The sequence below is a fragment of the Alligator sinensis genome, unplaced genomic scaffold (assembly GCF_000455745.1).
Source record: "Alligator sinensis unplaced genomic scaffold, ASM45574v1 scaffold65_2, whole genome shotgun sequence".
NCBI lineage: Eukaryota > Metazoa > Chordata > Crocodylia > Alligatoridae > Alligator > Alligator sinensis.
The window spans coordinates 1,470,586-1,482,506 of NW_005842071.1; positions in this window are offsets into that span (position 1 = coordinate 1,470,586).

The following is an 11,921-nucleotide window of genomic DNA, read 5'->3' on the forward strand; positions in this document are numbered from 1 at the left end:
ACTCCCCCCCCGGGCGCGGCGGCTCTCCGGGCCCAGCCACCCACGTGCAAGGCCCCAAGGGGGCCGGTTCCCGTGAACTGGTGGGGACAGGAGGAGCCCGGCCGGGTCTGCACCGGCCAGCAGAAGCAGCGGTGGAGCTGTGCGCCGCTCGGGACGGCGAGAGCCCGGCTGGAGTGGCAAGGGCTGAGCTGCATTTTCCCCTGCCTGCACTGGTCAGTCCCGAGTGGCACATGGCTCTGCTGCTGCTTCTGGTGGCTGATGCCGACGCGGCCGGGCTCCTCCTGTCCCCAGCAGCATGTGGGAATCCAGCTTCAGCTGCTCCCGATGGGACAGACCTGCCTGGGTCGGCACCAGCCAGCAGAGGCGGTGGCAGAGCTGTGTGCCATTCGGGACTGACAAGCGCAGGTAGGGGGAAAATGTAGCTGACCCCTGCTGCTCCAGCTGGGCTCATTCTGTAGTGAGCGGCACACGGCTCTCCTCTTCCCACATGCACTGCGTCGTCAATGTCAAGCTGACATGGTGCGTGTGGGAACCTTGTCCCTTCCTGAGCCCTTCAGCAGCCATAGGAAGCTGCTGAGGCGCTGGGGGAGGAACAAAGGGTGGGAACGAAAGTAAACTGTTTTCCTGTCGCAGCACTGTGGGCCACAGAAAATGCCTTGGTGGGCTGCATGGCGGACAAGCCTGGACTAAGTCTTTTGAGGACAGATTCTCAGAATTACTGCAGTTCTACAGGATTGGAAGAAAGCAGAAGTGCTGGCTGACTTCAGTTCTATGGTGTTCCCAAAATTAACAGGCAGTTGCCTTTTTAGGTGTCTGCTTACCTGAATAGTGTTGAAAAGATACTGTCCTGCCCAGGTTTATTGAATGGTATCTTATAAAATCTGAAAAATAACTAATGATTGATTCCCAGTTGCTGTATAAGCAATTTTTAGGTCTAACATACACTTTAAATAGCACTTTTTCTTTTCTCCAACAAGAAGCCAAAGGTGGAATGGGGATGTGATTCCATGAATCTGTCAAAGGGTTGATGGAATTGTTAATGGACATGATGCAGAAATCTTAATCTAAGTAGCAGTTCAGGTGTGAGCTAGGTCAGTACTGACTAAAAAGGCTCTCTGCCCTGTCTGTAGTAAATCTTGATCTTAAGTCAATTCCCAGTAGTTGAGCACTTTTCCTTTAACATGTAGTACTATTATTTGTTTCACTATTCCTGATAATGCAGTCCTTGTCTCTTCTGACTCCATCCCCTCAAATATTATTCCTTCACGCTCAAAACCTATTAGTTACATGGTTTTCATAAGTGAGAATTCATGAACTGTAGAACGTCTTTAAAAACCTATTTTCTTAATGCTGAATTGAGAGCGGTGTTTACACTTGTCCTACTTAGGGCATTTCATACATGTAAAAGTAAGTTTAAAATGAAAAATTAAATATTTAAAGTAGATTTCAGGATTGTCTCTGTGCCAGTAATGCTGAGATAAACCTGTCATTTACCATATTGCAACATGCTCTGGAATAAGATACACAACTTATTTTTGAAAGGTAGAATGAAGAACAAAAATAGATCTTTCAATGTAGCAAGTCACTGAGTAATAGCAACTAGGGAGCTGAGCCTGCTTATTGTCCAGTTCCCTGTGAATCAGCTGCATATTTTGCTTTTGCCTGATAAGTGGCAGAAACTGCTTCCACAGTATTTCTTGCACATAACATGCACTCCTACTTGCAGCATGTGGTTTTTGGAAAAAAGGTGTATGTGAGAAAATATAGTATGTATTACTAAAAAGTAGATGCACTTTTAGCTCAACTTTTTGTTTCTTATGTATGTTGTCTGTGAGGTGAGCCAAATATAGGACTCTCACCCTTATCGTCAACCACTTTTTTTTGTGATGGCCCCTTCCTCTTGAAGAGGGGAGAAGACCCTTTGGTTTAGTAAGTAAAATTGAACCTGTCTTTGAGTACCATAATGCTACTTTCTACAAATGTAGAATAATTCATATCTGTTTATCTAAAGGATAAATACATAGTGCGTCATTTGAGAAGAAGTAACCAGCAATGTGAATATAGGTTGGGAGTAGATGTCTGACCAGCACAATGGCTGAAAGGGACCTTGGGGCTATGGTTGATCACAGGGTGAACATGAACCGCCAGTGCAATGCTGTAGTCAACAGAGCTGATGGCATACTGGGATGCGTTAACTGACGTGTCACAAGCACAGCTAAGGAAGTGATACTTCCTTTCTACTAGGCACTGGTGAAGACCCTAGCTGCAATAGTGTGTCCAGTTCTGGGTGCTGCACTTCAAAAAAGATGTGGAGAATCTTGAAAGCTTCCAGAGAAGGGCTACAACAATGATTAAGGGCCTGGTGGACAAAACTTATGAGGGAAGACTTAAGGGATCTGAGACTATTTGGCCTGGGGAAGAGAAGATCTGGGAGGGGCGGACGGCACCTGGTGGCCGTCTATAAGTTTGTAAGGGGTGAATAGTGGGAGCTCAGAGGGAAAACTGTTCACTAGGGCAGCCCAGGGGAGGACAAGAAGCAATGGCCATAAACTGTTAGAGGATTGTTTCAGGTTGGATATAAGGACAAACTTCTTTGCGGTAAGGGTGACCAGAATCTGGAATAGACTTCCCAAAGAGGTGGTGTAGTCCCCAACCTTTGAAGTCTTCAGGAGAAGACTGGACAGACACCTTGATGGGATAATTTGATCTCAACAGTATTCCTGCCCAGAGCAGGGGGGTTGGACTCTGATCTTTCAAAGTCCCTTCCAGCCCTTAATTCTATGATTTGTTCCTTTTCCTTCGTTTACCTGGTGGGAAGGAGGAGAGCTACAGAGGTCTGAAGAGTGCAGCCAGCACCCAATGCTTCTGAGGAAAGTTGGGGGGTGGGGGGCAGAAATCCCAACACCTGTAGCAACAGAAAAGGGGGGGAATCTTTCTGGACCCCACATGGCAAGCAACAAAGCCCAGAAATGTGGGACACCCAAATGCCCTCCATTCTCTGCAACTTGGGGACAGCAAGCATAACTCCACACATCATATCATCTTACTGGATAGCCAAAATTCCTCTTTCTTTATCCCTGCCATGAACTTATTCCAATTATTTTAACCTCTTATAAATAAGCCAGTTGTGAATTACTGCTTTGCTTTCCTGCTGCTGAGCATGGTCCTCTCCAGTATCCACCTGCTCTGGGCTTCCCAGCTCTTACCATCTTCCAGGAGTCTGTGGATGTTGGGGAGGGGGGGTGTTCCTGGGCTTCTAACTTGCTTTTTAGCAGCAGCATAGCTACTGATAGATCATCCCTGACAAATGCTTATGCAGTCTCCTCTTGAAAACCCCCAATGATGGAGTTTTCACGGCTTCTGTAGGCAGTCTGTCTATTCCATTGCCTCACTGTTCTAACAGTGAATATGTCTTCTTTTTCTAATAACAAAACTAAACCTACATTGCTGAAACATCAAGCCATTGATGTATCCTGCTGTCTGCAACAACTGAAAAAGGTGTTTTATCTAGTCTTCGACAGATGTCAGGTCAAAGACTCATGTCTTTTCTTAGTTGCCTTTTCCTGCAGCTGAACATGCCTATTTCTGTCAACCTCAAATGTCTTGCCTTCTAAGCTTTCTGGTTTTTGTCACCCATTTCTGGGCCCTCTAATTTTTCCATGTCCTTTTAAAAATATGGAGCCCAAAGCTACACTCAGTACAGTAGATGAGGCCTAACCAGTGAAGAGCACTACCACCCATGTCTTGCCCATAATGCTTCTATCGATGCAGCCCAAAACAGCATTCACCTTTGTACAGCTGTGCCACACTCCACCAAGACTCCTAAATCCTACTCTGTATTGCTGCTATTGCAGCCACTTGCCTCCCATTTTGTATGTGTGTTTTTGATCATCCTTGTTGAGGTGTAGCATATCTATCAAGATACTTCTGAATTGTAGTCCTATCCTCTAGCATGTTTGCATTCCTTCTCCCTTCATGTAGCCTGCAAATTTGCTCAGAAAGCTCTCTATTCTAGTATCCAAATTGTTAACAAACAAATTTAAACGGCACCAAGCCCAGGGCAGACCCCTGTGAGACTCCACTTAAAACCTCCTGCCAGGTGGCTCCTTTAAAGGAATTGGACTCCCCTAACTGGAGAAAGAGCACTATGCTAAAGTGATACCACAAGTTTTGTGGAAGAACATATAAAAATGAAGGAAGAAAGAAACATTGTAAAAAGAGTGGATTTAACAGCAAGCATTTTCCTGAGAAGGAAAGAATAAAAGTCAAAAACTGGTGCCACTGATCTGATTTTTTTGCACTTCAGCTCAGTGTCTGGTACTACATCCTAAAGGAGGAGTTCTTCTTGAGGTGGTAACAGTTAAAATAGCCTTTATTTGCAAAGGGGGAACAAAACACCCTTCCCCAGTTGTGTTCTTCATGTATGGTTCTCTAAGCAAGTGGCTCATGCAGAGGTCTGTATTCAGATGATTGGTTGTTTCCTGCACAAACTATGGAAAAAAACTGAATTAAGTCCCCCTCTGGTCACCCATGTGCAGCAACTTTTTCCATGTACATCCATGTTGCTGTTTTGTTCCAGTGTGTACTTCCTGTACTGTAGCTTGCAAAAGCGCTTCCTCTGGAATACTTTCATTCAGCTATCCCTCCAACAGTTCACCACATGCTAACAATGCTTTATCAATTCGTGTTAATCCAATTTGGAGTTAGGATTCATTTTTAAGAGTGTTGCTTTGAGCACTTCAATGTATTTCTGCATTGCCTTGGCATCTGATTTTTTTTCTCCCCTGCAAGGGGAGCAGTGTGGGTAATGGAATGCTATAACTCCAAATTCCTTTTAAAAAGAAATATACACATTGCAAAAACATGAGCTTGTGGTTTGGAAAATAAGAGGGGTTCTTTTTTCTTTTAAATAAACCTTGGGGAATGTTGTGTCTCCTTTTACCTCAGTGACTGAGATTTAGGTTCTGCCTAAGTAGATGGAATCTCAGCTTCCTGCATTCATTAGACCAGAGCTTTCCAAACTGTGTGCCGCGACACATTAGTGTGTCGGCGGCAGTGTGTAGGTGTGTCGCGCGAAATGCAGAAAATTTTGCGGAAGGGCACCACGGAGCTCCCTTACTCGCGTCTGCTTCCCTTGGCCCCTCCCCCGGAACTGAATTACTGTGTCGTGAAATGATGCATGTCTAAAAAGTGTGTCACCAACATGAAAAGTTTGGAAAGCTCTGCATTAGACGCACAGCTATTTGTAGTTTTAAAGCAAATAGCAAATGATAATATTCTGTTGGCATGGAAAATCTGCTTTCAGTTAGATGCTGCATTAGGGTTTTAGGATGCATAGAATTGGGAAGTTTTACAACTGCTGATACAACACTAACAAGTCTAAAAATATTAGCCACAGGAGCATGGAATAGCAAGATGACATTTAGGCCCCCTCTACCCATTGCAGGTATTGTGTACTTAAGTGGTTGCAATTGTAATTACATGTGGAAAGTAGCTATCACACAATAAAAAGCTCCAACCAGCTATAAAGTTGGATCTTGAAAATGTGTACGTATTTAATAGCTGGTTGCTATTGAGCTTTAATTTGCATGGGTAGCAGGATCTCCCCTGCAGCTGGGAGCCCTTTCAACTGATAGGGCTCCCAACCATAGGGTGCACCATGCCCAGTGTGAAACTCGCAAGCCCTGGGGATTGCATCTGTTGCAATCTAGGCCTTGTGGGGGGGTGAAACCTCCAGGTCCTGGGCATTGCTGCAGGACAATTTTAATTACCCCACTCGGGGGATTTTCCTGCACCCCCAGGGTGAGGGAGATCATGATCCAGATGCCCTGGGCTGTGTGGGGCTCTCAACTGCAGGAGTTCGCTTCTTGTTGGTGCAGTAGTCTGGGATTGGGCTCCCCCTGCATGGGCAATAAGGTGTATTGGGATGGTAGGAGGTGTGATTGTGTAAACTGTGCATTAGAACCCATCATGCCCTTATCTACATGTGTAGAGGGGGATTCATTAGGCAAAATGTGCGCCAATCTAAAAGCTGAGATTCTCAAATGGAGGAATTGCCTTTGAACAGTAGTATGAGTGATAGACCTGAACTGTTGAAGTAAGTTACAATGAAGTTAACATTAGTTTTGAGTTAGTAGATCAATTATTGTTTGTATGAATATGAAACTCCCACCACCACTTCTATCTTATGCCCTTGAAGTTGGGAAGATAAAGGCACTATAGTCAGTTTAGTGTGGGGCATGAAAAGGATTATCCTTGCAGTCCTAAAGACACTTCTCTGAGATTAGGTGGAGAACAGGAAACATTCCTAGATGCTTAGGTAAAACATTAATGAGCCCTGTATAAATGTTTTTTATCAGCAGAGCTAATGGTGCTCCAGTTAACATAGTCTAAAACTTCAAATTATAAAATCCTGTTTACAAATGCTTACTTTCTTAACTGCTTGGATTGAATTTTCTCAGGGCAGGTATCAACCTAAAGTTGAATTTTTTTTGCAGGGGAGGAGAGTTTTAGTCAAAATTGTTCAGCCCTTTTTGAGCAGAAGACTGGGTGAAAACATACCAATTGATCATATACAAAAAACTAGAACTCTTGGTTCCAAAATTATACCTTTTATTAGACCAACTGGGAAATGGCAAGAAAATTGTCCCTTTCTGCAAGCTTTCGGGATCAAAGTCCCTTCATCAGGCTCTGGGAAAAGTATAGCTGGTACAAGGTGGTAAAAAGTCCCCATAGATAGGAAATAAACTTCATTTTTGCACAGAGGGAGCTGAAGATGGAAGCTGTCCCTCTGGGTCCATGAGAGTCTTTGTGAGCTGTGCTGAGTAGCTCTTTCACGTGTAGATCAGGTAGAATTCCTTCCCTGGAGGTGGCAGGTGACAGGCAGGGAGGTAAACTTAATTGCAGAACAAGAAAGATTTTTTAAAATCCAAAATTAGCTAAAATTCAGCATCTTCCATGTTTCAGGGTGTACGTGGTATCTGAGACAAGAAGACATACAAAAAACTAGAACTCTTGGTTCCAAAATGATCTTTTTATTTTTGTTTCAAAACTAAATCTTCCATAACTTTGTTCCTCTGAAAAGCAGTCCAAATTTGGCCAAGTAATGGGTCTTTGAAAAAGCTGCATGTGCCAGACTTGACAGCATTTGAAAATTAACTTCCCCTAATATCCTTTTTGAACTGAGCATGGTTTACAAATGTGCAGCACCAACCCCAAAGGTCTACTGAACATGTCCCAGGATGGAGCTTAGCAGAGCTTTCCTTAACATTTTTTCTTCTAGTTACTGTAGATAGAGCACAGCAAGGGGACACGAACCAGTGACACTGGTGCTCTCAGTGCTTCCGGGGGGACCCTGCTGGAAAGGGGAACCTGTGACCTGTGGGGGAGGGGGAAAATAGTTCCACTGCCAGTCTAGAGAACTACAATTCCCACAGTGCCTTGCATTCCACAAGACACGCCCCCCCTTTTCCACAGCGGGGTTCAGGTACAGGGCACAGAAGTGGGCAGTGAGAGATGGTTCCCCAGGGCACATTTTATTTTTCCACACTACACTGCTGAAAGGCTTGTCCCCTAAGGCTGAGGGGCAGCATGAAGTTAAGTAAGTATTGGTTACAAGGGACAACTACTAAAAGAAAGGGAGAAACAGTGTGGTCACAGAGAGTAATAGGGGACTCTGAGCAGAAAACCTCATGCACCATTCACTCCTCAAAGAAGTCCGAGGAGCCAGTGCCACTGACCACGGTACGGCTGTCTTGTACCCTGGAACCCGAGGGTTCTAGTGCATGGGGGTAGTTTCCTTACCCCAGCAAATATGAGGGTTTCAAAGCAGCCAGGGATAGATACAGCCATAGAGAACAGTTGTGTGGGACTTCTCAGGTGCTCCAGCTGAATTCGAAATGGTTAACCTGTAAAGGAAAAGCTGCATTTAAAAATCTGAACAGCTTGTCCTTGACTTGGCAAATCACTGCGAATTAAGTGGATGGCGAACCATTGTGCTATATGAAGAAACTGGGCTCGATGAAGGGAGAGGGGACCCCTTACCTGGGTAGGGCACCACAGTGGACTTAGCATGCACAGAATTATTGTACAAGGGGTTTATTTTGACTGGATACAGTCCCTTCAGTCTGCTCCAGAAACAAGTGCTTTGCATCAGGAAAGGACATCCTGCAAGGTTCAGCACTGCTTGACTCCTGCGATCATCTTAGTGAATATGACAATTTTTGTCTTCACATGCATCTGCAGTCAGGAAGATAGAAGAGCAAGGTCTGTCCCAAAGGCAGAAACAGGAATATTGTCCCAGGTGGCAAACTGGAGAGGGGTTAAGGGAGGAGGAGGAAGGTACTTGGGTAAACAACACACAGACCAAGACCCTTCAGTAGGGCATCAGCCTTCCCTAGACTTCACTGTTGGATCCAAAGTCTTGATGGTCTTGAATGTGACTGCAAGATCTTCAGGGGGAACATACAATGTTGTTGGGGGGCTATTTCTGATGTCTCCTCCAAAGGGACTGCAAGTTGGGTAGGTATTGTGCAGGGTGGGGAAAAGGAGTGGATGGGACTGACCTAAAGCAAGGAGGGAGGTGGTAGGGAGGGGAGGATATTGGAAGTGCAAACAAAGGAAAAGGAAAGGTGAGGAAAGAAAGGTGGTGTGGGACAGCACAGCCAGGGAAAGGAGGAAGCAGGGGTAGAAGAAGCAGGGTATTCCCCGCTGTGTGCATGCAGGATAATGGGGGGGAAAATGGAGCTGTTCCAAGGGTAGAGTTGGACAGGTACCAAGAGGTAAGATCAATCAGCAATTTGTGGGTAGAGGGAGACTATATTGCTCCCCATTCATCAGCAGCCAAGTAATAGCAGCTGTCACTGACTTCTCCAGGAGCCCCGATGATGTGAAGGGGGCTGGTCCTCAGAGGGGAGATGTGCTAAAACAGGGGCAGGCAATTATTTTGGGCGGAGGGCCGCTTACTGAGTTTTGGCAAGCCATTGAGGTCCATATGACAGGCAGCCAGGGGCAGATAAATATAAATTTTCTAAAATGTTTAGGGGCCCCGCAGGCTGGCTAGAATGACCTGGCAGGCCGCATCTGGCCCATAGTCTGCATCTTGCCCACCCCTGTGCTAAAATGAGCTAGGACAGTACAAAAAAAGAAGATCATCTTGTGGTTAAGACAGCTGAATATCATTTAAGAATTTTATTCTTTCTTTACCTGTGCACAATCTCTGTGATCTGGGGCAAGACACTTACAGTTCTCACAAGTAGTCACTAATTTGGTGTTCCTCATTTGCTGAGTGTGCAGTGTAAGATGCTGGGATCTGATTGGTAGAAGTGCTAGGTAGCCACAGCTACAACTAGCTGAACAACACGCCCAGTGCTGTATAACACTAAACAACCTGCAGAGCCAGATTAAGATTCATCGGGGCCCTGGGCAAACAGAAAATTGGAGGTCTCCCACACCCTACTACAAACATGAATATATCAAAAAGCATTAATAAATAGACCCATTAAATGTTTACATGGTGCATTAATAAATAAAGTACAACACGCAATGTTGAAATTAACTATTCAGATTTGCTACACACAAAAAGGAATAAAACAACTGCCTTAGGAAAATTACTCAGATGCATGGAATCACCATAAATGTATAATAACACGAAAGCATCCTGGTGCTTCAAAATGGTGATGGGGGTGCTTGAACTAAAGTTCGTTGAATGAGCTTTAGTTCAAGTGCTGTCACCGCCATTTTTAAGTGTGGGGACACTGACACGAGGGACCATGGCACTTTAATTAGAGCCACTGTAATTAAAGTGCTACTCCCAACCCCCAAAGCACATGTAAAAATGCCAAGAGGCAGCTGCCTGAGCCTGTCCAGGAGGGCTGAGGCCGAGGGGGAAGGTGTGAGCCTTCCTGGCTGGCCAGGGCTGGGTGGTCTCTGGGCCAGGTGCTCAGCCCCCAGCTGCTCTGTTGCATGACCTGCAACCTGACCCATCTGTGTATCTGCGTGTGTGTGTGCCTGTATGTCTGTGTCTGCCCCGTGGCCCCAGACTTTGCTGCTCTAGCCCCCTCCCTCACCGTGGGGGCTTCAATTTGCCCCCTCGCCCCATTTTCCCTTCCACAGACTTACCTCCATGAAGTAAGTGGGTTGTGGAGCTCTGCTGGGCTGCTCTTCTCCCTCTTCCCTGCTCTGCTGTCTGCTGGCCGGGCTGGCTCCTGGTCACCAGCAATGCTTGTGGGCCAGTGCGCATATGCACATATGCATGCTGCCTGCACTGCCTGCCTCTCCCTCCCAGGCCCCCATTTCCTAAAGGACCCTGGGCTAGACTGGGCATTAATCTGCCTATGGCAACCTGGGAAAAATCAGGTCCCAGATATCTCACACCAAGCATCTCAAATTAATGAACATGTTTTTTTACCTGGCATTCTCTGTTCCTCAATTTTCAATCGTTAAAATATGATGATACACCTGTCTCACACAGGTGTTATAATTGTTTGTGAAGCACCCAGATACCATAGTAAACAGAAAAGTTCAACAGGAAATTAATATTTTTGCATTCATGACAAGGTTTGAACAATGTGTGGTAAATAGGGTCTGAAGATACACGTTGAACAAGGATGATTAAACAAAATATCAGATCAACAATATCAAATAACAATCAAACCAATAGCTGTTCTTTCTGAGAGTGCTGTCCAACTTGTGTATTTAATGCAGCAGAGGTCCTCCACTCACATGCATGGAGGGGGGAAGGAGGAGTATGAGAGCTCCAGTTCTTTTTTTGGAACACGCTGACCAGACCTTCCCCACCCCCCCCCGGCATTTTGTAGCCACGCAATTCCAATGTTGCTATCAAGCAGAGACAATATTGTCTTACGTTGAAAAGGTAATTTGAATTTGAAAGACAAGTTAATGGAGGGATTCATTAAGGGAAGGTTCCAGGAAAACATTTCAGAGAGATGTGATGTGGCTGAACTCAGGCAGAGATTGTAGTTGGTACACATTGAGGGCTATAAACTGTACAGAAAGGACAAAGTGGGGAGGAGAGGGGGAGGAGTTGTGCTCTATGTCAAGGAGCGTTGTACATCGACCCTTATCAAAATGGATTTGGAAGAGGAGAAAGTAGAAGGATTGTGGGTTAGGATACATGGAGGACAAGGGGAAAAAGATTTGGTGGTAGGGGTCTGTTACAGACCCTCACACCAAGGGGAAGAACTAGATTCGGAACTCCTGAGGCAGCTCTCAGAGACCATGAAGGCTAGGGAGGCGGTAGTCATAGGGGACCTAAACTACCCAGACATCTGCTGGGAGATGCAGACAGCAAATTCCCACCGTTCACGCAGGTTCCTATCTTGTGTACAGGACCTCCTCCTGATGCAGGAGGTACATGGTCCCACTAGGGGGAATGCCTTACTAGACCTGGTATTGGCAACAGGGGATGACATGGTAGGGGACCTACAGATCAGCGGTCACCTGGGGGACAGTGACCGCCAAATAATAGAATTCGTCATAAGGCGTAGAGTGGGTAAGGTAACTAGTAGGGTGGAAGTGCTAGACTTTAGGAAGGCTGACTTCAGCAAACTCAGGCGTTTAGTCTATGACGCACTGCAGAGTAAGAGATTTAGCAAGATGGGAGCCCAGGAAGGGTGGCTGTGCCTTAAGGAAACTATCCTGTGGGCACAGAGGGAGACGATCCCAATGCGGAGGAAAGCGGCGAAAGGGGCCAAGAGGCTTCCCTGGCTGCCCAGAGAAATCCAGAGCAGCCTAAGGGCAAAAGGAAGGGGGGGGGGCATATAAGCAGTGGAAACAGGGAGGGATTACTAAAGAGGAGTATGCCTCCTCAGCTTGCAGTTGTAGGGAGGCAGTTAGAAAGGCCAAAGCTACCATGGAGATGAGGATGGCATCCCAAGTTAAGGATAACAAAAAATTGTTTT